Genomic DNA, 11,151 nt, shown 5'->3' on the forward strand with positions numbered 1-11,151 from the left:
TCGAAAAATCACCAGAAAAATCCCAGACCATTGAGAAGTGTGCGAACTGACGACATGAAGAATCGTCTTCGCGCCAAACTGGAATTGTCCCCGCATAAATCAAAGTCATCCAGACGATCTGGATCTGCATAATTAGATCTGGACCACCCTGTATATGAGCTGAGAGCACAGGAACTGTGTCTGACAAAAGCATTCACACGAATGAGAGGTGAGAGGACCGTGGACGTAGGCTGTTAACCGGAAATGGTTGAGAGGAGGGCGGGACTTGATAAAACCTCTTGGCAATAGTCTCGTCTCATCTGAAGATTTTCTTTTATAATAGAGAGAAAAGATTGGGAGCAAACATGTACCCTGAAAAACAAAGTGAAAGTCAAAAGCACGATTAACAAAGCCACCAACGGCAACCAAAAAAAAAAAAAATCAGAACCTAGTTTTGTTAAACTTGACTTGCTTGTATGGAATGTTATTTGATTTTAATAAAATCAATAAAATGTTAAAAAAGAGTCAAAAAATAAGCAGAGGTTCTCATACTAAAAATATCAAAGAAAGTTGAATGTAATTGCCGAGGGTTTTTATTCAATCTCGGATAGATATGAACTGTGGTTTGTACACCCACCACACAATGAACCACCTGGATTGGGTCCCGAGTGCAGTGGGTGACCCCTCAGCACCACACTGGAACAGTGGGATGCTTTTTTATGATTCCTGAAGTGCCAATCCTGCCACCAAAACCCCGTATTTTGCCTGTGAGGGGAGACTTTTATATAGTCGTGCCGATGATGTCATTATTACACCAACCCAGTGCTTTGTGGGAAGTGTCACTAAGGCAACGGGCAACGCAAAACTCTCATAATGGCAACAACCATAGCTAAAACAAAATGGCGTCAAAACTAATATGAAAAAAATTATACATTTTAGAATAATATTTTCTGTTGACGTATAGACATTAGAAACAGGGTAAGAAAACCACAGAAACGATAAAAACCTTACTTTTTAATTTTTAGCAAGAACCCAAGAAAAACGAATTAGGAATGTCAACCATATCTGGATTAAACTACTGGCCGAGTGGTCTTTGGTTTGTCATCGCTTGCACAATCAGGAAGCAATTTTATTTTGTCGAGGGCAAGAGTACTGACTGAGTAGCTGAGGATGTCAAACTACACAAGTTAGATCCAAAGAAGTGTTCTGCAACTGTCCCTTACGTACTAAAATTTCATAAATGAAGTCTACAGCCGAAAATCGAATGGAAAGTCAATTTGAAGGGGACTTCACTTAATACACACATCTTTGGGATAGGGGAGGAAAACTCAGAATACCAGGAGAAAACTGCATGGAACATTAATAAGAACAAAGATGAACATGAAATATCACCAAGATAAGATTTAATGTATGATGTGAAACAAAGTGTGCAATCAGTGGATTAAAATTGGGTTTTCAATTTCAATGTACTCTCTTAGCATCTGTCAATGGTGTGTAAAGGATGTCCTGTTAGCTGAAGAACAGTCAGCGAGACTGAGTCTTCTATGTGTCGCCTCCCTCGAGAAAGTTTGAGTCCTCTAACAATTTCTTCATTACAGCCCGGCACAGCAATGCTGACTTCTCCACGTTCCTCAATGAGTTCAGCTAAGCTGTGATAAATGACTATAGCGATCAGCTGGAGGCGTATTCTGGCCTGTATGTAGAAAAATGCAGTGAACATTATGGTCATGATAGACAAGCCCATTGAGTGACACTCATGCATTTTTTAATCAGTCAATTACTGGATGTGGCACAAAGAATGCTCAGCGCTTTTCTTTTGTGAAGGTATCGCTTTACTCCAATCATCTGGGATTCTGGACTCACGCTCTCCCCTCTGTTGACCCTCCTGACAAGAATGACAAGGGTGTGTCCTTCTGTTCGAGGTCAACAAAGCTGACCAGGATTAAGTTACCGCTCCAGTGACAGTGCTTTACTACAGGTTATTTAACCTGTCATTGACAAGAAATATTTCAATTCAACAGTCATTCTGTAGTGAGTCTGTGCCTCTTTTCTCAGCTCCAAGGTCCTAGGTTCAAATCTTGGCTTGTCTGTTCTCAAGCAAAACTTGGCTTGTCCTTCTTGTGGGCCATCCTTTATAGTTAAAGGTGGGAATTTGGTGTGTTTTGCGGTATTTTTTATTTATATGTGGGCAGGAAATTGCCCAGGGGACAGCTAAAGGTAACTTTATTTAGTTGATGCTGTTATGTGAACCAAATGTGTGCAATTGCTCCATTACAATATATCTATATATCTAATTTTTTCCTTTATGTTGTTCCATAATTGTTTCCTTTTGAATTCTGTCTTTGCTTACCAAGCTTTGGAAGGAGAAGTGGCAGAACAACCAGGTCTACTGTGCTAACAACAACTGGACAAGGCTGATCTAAGTGAAAGCATACTCAAGTGATCATGTTTACACACAGACACACAGACACATAGACATAATTCCACAAATAGTATTGTCGGACACAGGGAGGTCTAAAACATTAAGATTCACCAAAATCTCAAAATGGAATTAGTTAAGGATTCCAATGTTTTCCCTATACTTCGTATATGAAAAAGTCAGGGAGGTCTAAAATGTCGAGATTCATCAATATCTCGACATCAGATCTTTGGACGATTACAATACTTTCCCTATACTTCGTAAACGAGAAAGTCAGGGAGGTCTAAAACGTCGAGATTCATCAGAATCTCGACATTGAATCTATGGACAATTACAATACTTTCCCTATAATTTGTATGCAAGAAAATAAAAAAAAAAATAGGCAAAGTACCACTTCAGGTTGATGGATATGACCCAAGAGTTAATATAGATCTACAATTTTGGTATAACAACCACAGGCCAAATTTCATCCATCTATCTTGTTGTGTTTTTCAGTTATATTTCCAACAAAACTGTATTTTCAGACTCAGGGAGATCTAAAACGTTAAGATTCATCAAAATCTCGAGGTTGAATTTTTTCATGATTACTATACCTTCTGTATACTTCATATATGAGAAAGTAAAAAAAAAAAGGGAATTTTTGCAAATTTGTTAAAAATAAAAAAAAAATGGAATATCAACACTCACACGAGTATTCAGACCCTTTACTCAGTAATTCACTGAAGCATCTTTGGCAGCAATTATGGTGAGGAGTCATCTTGGGTATGACGTGACAAGCATCACACACCTGGATCAGAGGATTTTCTGATATCGATTGTTCTTTGCGGATCTCTCAGGCTCTCTCGGGTTGGATGGAGACCTTCGATGGGTAGCTCTTTTCTGTTCTCTCCAGAGTTGTTAGATTGAGTTCAAGTCCAGGTTATGGCTGGAACATTCAAGAACATTGACCGAGCTGTCTCTAAGCCATTCCTGTGTTGTGTTTGTTTTGTGTTTAAGGTCGTTATTCTGTTTGAAGGGGATCCTTTGAGCCAATCTGAGGTCCAGAATGCTCTGAAGCTGGTTATCATTAGGAATGGCTCTGTTCAGCATTCCCTCAACCATTTCTAGTCCCCCAGTCTCTGTTGCTGAAAAAGAACCCCACAGCCATGTTGCTGCCAGCATCATGCTTGACCACTAGAATGGTATTGCCTAGGTGATGAGTAATTTCTCCAGATGTGACGCTTAGGGCTGAACCCAAACCATACATTCTTGGGATCATTAGACCAGAGAACCTTGTTTCTCATAGTCTGAGAGTCCTTAGGTGCATTTTTGCAAACTCCAAGTGGACATTCATGTGTCATCTGCTCACTATAACATAAAGCCCACATTAGTGGAGTGACTTCTGTAAGTTTATCCCATCTCCACACAGATTCTCTGGAGCTCAGCCACAGTGACTATCAGGTTCTTGGTCACCTCTATTAACGAGAAACTTTCTCCACTGATTGTCAGTTTGATGGGGCAGCCAGCTGTAGAAAAGACTTCTTCATTTTAAGAATTATGGCAGCATATGTGCTCTTGAGATCCTTAAGTGCAGCAATCTGTTGCATAACACAAAATCTAGTCTCTAAGCTCTACATGAAGTTCCTTAGACTTCGCTACTTGGTTTTGGTTCAACTCTGGGACCTTCTACAGACATATAGGTGTATATAAGGTGCAAGCCTTTTATGGTCATGTCCAATCAATTGCAGTGACCACAGATGGACTCCAAACAAGGTGTAGAAACATCCCAGTGATCCTCAATCGATTGGGATTCACCCAAGCCAAATGTCAAGTGTCACAGCAAATGGTGTGAATCAGGGGACCCTAACTCCAATCCTGGAGGGCCCCAGTGGCTGCAGGTTTTCTTTCTATCCCTTTTCTTAATTAGTGACCTGTTTTTACTGCTAATTAACTTCTTTTGAATTAACTTTATTTGACTTGCTCTTGAAGACTCAGATCCCTTAATTGTTTCTTTTTCTTTAATTAGCAGCCAAACAATAATGAGATACAAAATGAGCCAAAACAGGACCGGCAAACTGTGACCATCACACAATATCTGAAAGTAAAGAAAGATGAAGGTCTCAGCAATGATGATCTGCTCAGGTCCTCAAAACATTTCACCAGTGCTCTTAGAAAAGAGAAAATCAACAATTCCAGAAATGTCTGCTATTGCACTATGAGAGCAGCAACAATCCATGGAAATAAAGAACGAGTTTAATTAACAACAAGAATCAGCACCTAATGAAGCAACTGGTGTGAGTCTGAGGCCCTGACTTAGTTGGTCTTCTCTTGGCTCACTCACTTCACATTTCACTTCTGTCTGGGTGCCATTTAAGGAAAGAAATGAAGCAATTCAGAGGAACGATGAGGAAATTCAGGGAAACAAATCATAAAAAACAAGTCAATTAAAATAAATTCAAACAAAGTTAATTAGCAGCAAAAACAGGTCACTAATTAGGAAAAGGTTAGAATAAAAACCTGCAGCCACTGCGACTCTCCAGTATCGGAGTTGGGGACCCCTGGTCTGAATACCTCTACCAATGTAATATTTCAGTTTTTTATTGTTAATGAATTCACAATCATTTCTAAATCATTTCTCACTTTGTCATTTTAGGGTATTGAGTGTTGTTTGAAGAGGGAAAAAATGAATTTAGGTAATTTTAGCACAAGGCTGCCACATAACAAAATGTGAGAAACCTGAAGGGGTCTGAAAACTTCCTGAAGGCACTGTAGATATACTGTCAGGTGCACTAGATATCTCGCTAAGCTTTATTTTTAAAATGAGCATCTTTACAGTTTTCAGCCAGATCATTAGCAGTATAGGCTTCAATTCTTTTTTCCCAACTTTATCCTGCTGCCAATCCATGATGAATCAACATGTAGCACCCATTAGAAAAGTTGTTCCGTTCCATCTGGAAGTGTGATTTGCTCTTACTGTGTAAAGTTACAGGACATGAAACATGCAGATTTAATTAGAAAGTCTGGTGGGGAAATAGATAGATAGATAGATAGATAGATAGATAGATAGATAGATAGATAGATAGATAGATAGATAGATAGATAGATAGATAGATAGATAGATAGATAGATAGATAGTGTGGCGAACAGCCAGGACATATTCAGGGTAATACTTCCCCCAGCGGGGCCACGAATTTCATCTGGACAGTTGCTGAGTCCTGGGTTGCAGCACTTCCACCACATGCAGAAATGCTGCCTGGAAGTAGATCTGGGAGCACCTGAAGCACCTCCGGGAGTACTTGTTGTTCGGTGTTCTCCTAGTAGACTTGTGAACAATGACATTAGCCAGTGAAAGAGAGATCCTTACATGGTACCACAAGGTTGCTGTGACCTCCTGGAATTATGCAGGCCTTGCTGTTGGAGTGATCTTTGCTGGTTGACTACTCATAGGGAGGGTTAATAGTGGTGTTGAATTTCCTCTATTTGTACATAATCTGCCTGACAGTGGACTTATTGAGTCCAAAATCTTTAGAAATGGCTTTGTGAGCTTTTCAGTCCTGGTGAGCATCACAAACCTTTTGCTCTGAGGTCCTCAGAAAACTCCTTTAATTGAGGCATGGCTCGTTTGCACAGACCTGTGTGGTGTAGATAATTCAATAATGAAGACCCAAATTTATGTTCTTTTGAAAACACAGGAACTCCCAAACTCCACTTGGCACTATATGATAGATAGATATAAAAGTCACTATATAATAGATAGATAGATAGATAGATAGATAGATAGATAGATAGATAGATAGATAGATAGATAGATAGATAGATAGATATGAAAGTCACTATATAATAGATAGATAGATAGATAGATAGATAGATAGATAGATAGATAGATAGATAGATAGATAGATAGATAGATAGATAGATAGATAGATAGATTATTCCAATGTGTTTTCACATAACCATTGAAACTGAACAGGAGACCTTATCACTGGAGTTGAGAAGCACATGCTGCGGGAAGCAGTTTAATCATGATCAGCCCCCCTGTGGACTTCGTTTGGTTGTTATTTACTTTAAAATGTTAACAAGTGAGTCACGTTCACAGGTTCAGGCCAGTTTTGTGTTTAATATGTCAGGGATGCATGTCATTCAGAACAGCGGGCGGGTGGGATGGATAGAGCAACTCAAGTGGATTTATAGCCTGGCTGTGAGTCATTGCTACCTTGACTTGGATGAACACATGCACATACACAAATATACATACATATATATATATATATATATATCCATGTCCATACATACTGTATATCCATATGTCCATATATGCATATTTATATATTTTTTAATTGTAATGGTCATTTTCTTTTTTATAAAAGTAGTTGCTGTTGATCATGAGCATATAAGAACCTGCAGAGTACTGCATCAGTATTGTAACCTTTGGGCAATAGCAGCCACTTAGCAATGCCTTCTTCTAGTAACTACCTTCGCCAGTCTTACTTCATGTCACAGTTTATGTTCCAAGTACTAAGAGTCACTCAAATTGATAACATGTTCTGGACATTTAGCTGTCATGTATGCACATTACATGAAAGTGTATACTGGTAAAAGTGCGACCGAGGAGTCCAGAAATCCTCGTATTCTACTTATCTGATCTAATGATGAAGGACTTCATCCGGGAGTGCTATGGATTGTAATGGCCAGGTGTGCTTACTAGAAATATGTGCAGTGGGGTATTATGTGTCTTAAAAGACTCTGTCATTTGTAGCTTCTTTAGATTTTGTGGCGCTTGCTATCACTACAGGGAGTCCTCGGGTTACAACGTTTCAAGTTTACAACGCTCACTTCCATAAAAACTTGAGTGTTTTGGCTTACGCCATTAGCGTCGTACTTACAGACGAACTAATTTGGTTGCACGCAGCGGAAGAATACGCAGTAACGCAGCGTATGAGTGAGGGAGTTGGAGAACTAGTTTTGTTGTGCGCGGAGGAAGTGTTCCGTTTGTGTGGCTTTGTTTGGCGACTTTGTGGCCCTTATCATGGCTCCTAAATGTAAGTCAGAGTCTTCAGATGGTAGTGCTTTGAAGAAGAGGAAAGCCATCACGATGGAAGTGAAATTAGACATTATAAAGAGATCAGAAGGAATAAAGGTAAGGAATTTTTTACACTTATATTTTGTGATATTTTCTGTTACTACAGTACAGTATTTTTATATCTTTTTCCTTTTTCTGTAGCTTAGTTGTGTTTTTATGTTCTAGATTATGATTTTGCAAATGTGTTAGGATAGGTAAGTGACTTAGGGTAGGGTGTGTTTCGATTTACACCAAAATTCGGGTGATATTGTTGTAGGAATGGAACTGTGTCGTAACCCAAGGACCTCCTGTATTTGAACATGCAGCACTAGCATAGTTGACAAGCACGTTCATCACATGCGGATCTCAGCTTTAGGCATCAGTAGCTATTTTTATAAATGAATGAAGTGTTCAGTGCCTATTTTTAAATTCTCAAGCTAATCAAAACAGGTAAAGATATTTAGGAGATATTATTTATTAGCCATACCCTGCAGCTCTGCCCATGTAGAAGTGAAACAGGACAGTGAGGAGGGCCCTGCCAGGCTCCCCACTCCTGACGTCACGCTTCCCCCTCCCCTCGGCCCACAGCCTCTGTATCGGATTAGCGTGACTATAACGATCCCGCAAGCGAACTATGATGCCTAGCACAATATGAGAAGTCACAAAATGAACCGGAACATTCAAGCAAATTCTACAAAAAAACCCAATCTAAATCCGTTAAGTTGTTCTCTCGTTTGCTAGCTAACCAGAGGTAAGGTACGCCCAGTGGCTGGCGCGTCAGTGAAGAAGAAATGAAATTTTCTGTTCTTATTTTGATTAATTTTCATATAAACTTTCTGTTATTGAAAGAGGAGTTTCCTGAGACACTAAGCCTTTATGCTTATCTTTTTTCAGTATTCCGCGTCGTATTCTGAGACACTGTCACCCGGCTTATAAAGGGTTACATTAATGACATCACAATGAACTAGGATTGGGGCCACGCCCCCTAGCAACGGCTTGTACAACACAGAAACAAACTTCAGCATGGCTGTAAACAAACCGAAGGTAAAAAAATGTAACAAAGGTAAATACAGTGGTACCTCAGTATACGTCCTTAATCCGTTCCAGATCCTTTGACTTATACCACACAGGACATATACCAAACAAATTTTTCCCATAAGAAATAATGGGAAAAAGATGAATCCATTCCCATGAAATAAAATCCTATAGTTATTGGCATATTATACATGGATGAGGTTGTATAAAATAATTTAAACACTACTTAATACTAAAATACATAAATACAAAAGCAATTAGATGAAATGAATGAAAATTTAACCTCACTTTACTTTTTAATAACGTCTTTGTTTTTTACAATCGTAGATACCGTCGTTCTCGGCATACGGTATGCAGCAGCCAAGTCCCGGATACGCATGCCACCTTCATCCTTTTCAACAATCAATTCAAATTTACACGAAAAAGCACGAAATCACATGAAAATTCACAGAGAATTACAGCGCGTACTGACGCTTGTGGGCAGTCGTGACTTTGTGTTTAGAGAGGTAAACAAGGGTAGCATGCGGTGTTCTAGCACGTGAGTCGTATTCCAAACAAAGGTCGTATACTAAGCAAAATCTTTCACGTCCAAACAGGACGTATACCGTGTTGGACTTATTCCAAAGCGAACGTATACCAAGGTGCCACTGTAATTCAAACATCCATCCATCCATCCATTATCCAACCCGCTATATCCTAACTACAGGATCACGGGGGTCTGCTGGAGCCAATCCCAGCCAACACAGGGCACAAGGCAGGAAAAAAACCCTGGGCAGGGCGCCAGCCCACCGCAGGGCACACACACACACACCAAGCACACACTAGGGACAATTTAGAATCGCCAATGCACCTAGCCTCCATGTCTTTGGACTGTGAGATTTCTCCCTAAAAATAAAAATAACAAAGTATACACATGAACACATGTTATCTGATCTCAAACACGATCAGAAATCCTCCGAACACCACCAGAAAAAAACGTGTTTAATACACAAAATATCAAAATCATAACACTTACTTATAGTGAACAGGTTACTCTCCTTTAATCTTTGAGATTGCGTTGGTTTGGACATGTGCAGAGAAGAGATGCAGGGTATATTGAGAGAAGGGTACTAAGGATAGAGCTGCCAGGTAAGAGCAGAAGAGGAGGTTTATGGATGTGGTGAGAGAGGACATGCAGGTGATGGGTGTGACAGAACAAGATGGAGAGGAAAGAAAGATATGGAAGAAGATGATCTGCTGTGGCAACCCCTAACGGGAGCAGCTGAAAAAAGAAGAAGAAGAACTCGTCCCCTGCAGCCCTGGAATAAGCCTAGTAGTTCTTATAAAAATAAGAAAGTAATTAATACAAGAATTCTTTGATCTCAAACACGATCCGAAATCCTCCAAACACCACCAGAATGAAACGTGTTTAATACACAACATATCAAAATCATGACACAAGATTTGCCACAGCTAATGTGAAATGGAGCAATCGGCTCTCACAAAAAATTGTGAACAAGCAGGTGCCACCATAGAGAGGACTGAACGTCTTCTCTTCGTTGCCTGTGGAGCGGCGCTCTGTACTGATCTCACCCCTAACCTTTATACTAGCAGCTGTCAGGCATGTTCGCGCTTACTAAGATTTCACTTTTGCCATCCAAAGAAAACCTGTAAAGTCTCAATGAAACAATTACAAGATTATGAATCATCATCCTCTGCAAAAAATAAAAAAATAACACACACTCATTTTATATAATTGGTGGGAAAACGTAAGCAGCTTGCTTTTTTTTTTTTATTCTTATCGATATGGTCACACGGATGGAAATAGCAGACTTTCTTATGATCTAAAAATACTGGGCTGGGTATCTTTCATGGCATGCAATACTCCTGCTCTTACATTCTTCTGTTCTAAATGCATTAATGTGGGTATGTAAACCAAAATGGAGAAATATTCTTCTATCAGAAAAAAAAATTACATATGAACTGTCTATATATACAGTAAGTAACATTTAATCCATTCAGATATCTATTACTAAACCCATGTCTATCCTGGTGTCACCACAGCAAAAAACAAACATACCAGTCTACAGTTGGGGCATTCAGACATTCAGGCCCACATTGCCGGTAACTATGGATATAGAGATGTGAATGTCATTAAACAATGAAAAGATAGATAGATAGATAGATAGATAGATAGATAGATAGATAGATAGATAGATAGATAGATAGATAGATAGATAGATAGATAGATAGATAGATAGATAGATAGATAGATAGATTAAAACTTTAGGGCACTAGAACATTAGATAAAATGTTTGACAAGGACTGACCATTCAGCCCAACAAAGCTTGCCAGTCCAATCCATCTAATTCCTCCAAAGCAACATCAAGTTCTACTTTTGAATGTGCATAGAATCCAACTGTCCACCGCACTACTTGATCACTTATTCCATGTGTCTTTGGTTCTTTGTGTGAAGAAAAGCTTTCAAACGTTTGCACATAATGTGCTCTTAACAAGTTTCTACCTCTGTGTTCTTGTTAAGCTAATTTTAAAGTCACAGTCTCGATTCGCTGGACTAATTCCTTTTGTAATTTTAAACACTTCATTTATGTCTCATCTTAGTTTGCTTATACTGAATAGGTTAATCTCCTTTAATCTTTGAGATGGCATTGGTTTGGACCTGTGCAGAGGAGAGATGATG

This window comes from Polypterus senegalus, chromosome 10 (assembly GCF_016835505.1).
Source record: "Polypterus senegalus isolate Bchr_013 chromosome 10, ASM1683550v1, whole genome shotgun sequence".
NCBI classification, from domain to species: Eukaryota; Metazoa; Chordata; class Cladistia; order Polypteriformes; family Polypteridae; genus Polypterus; species Polypterus senegalus.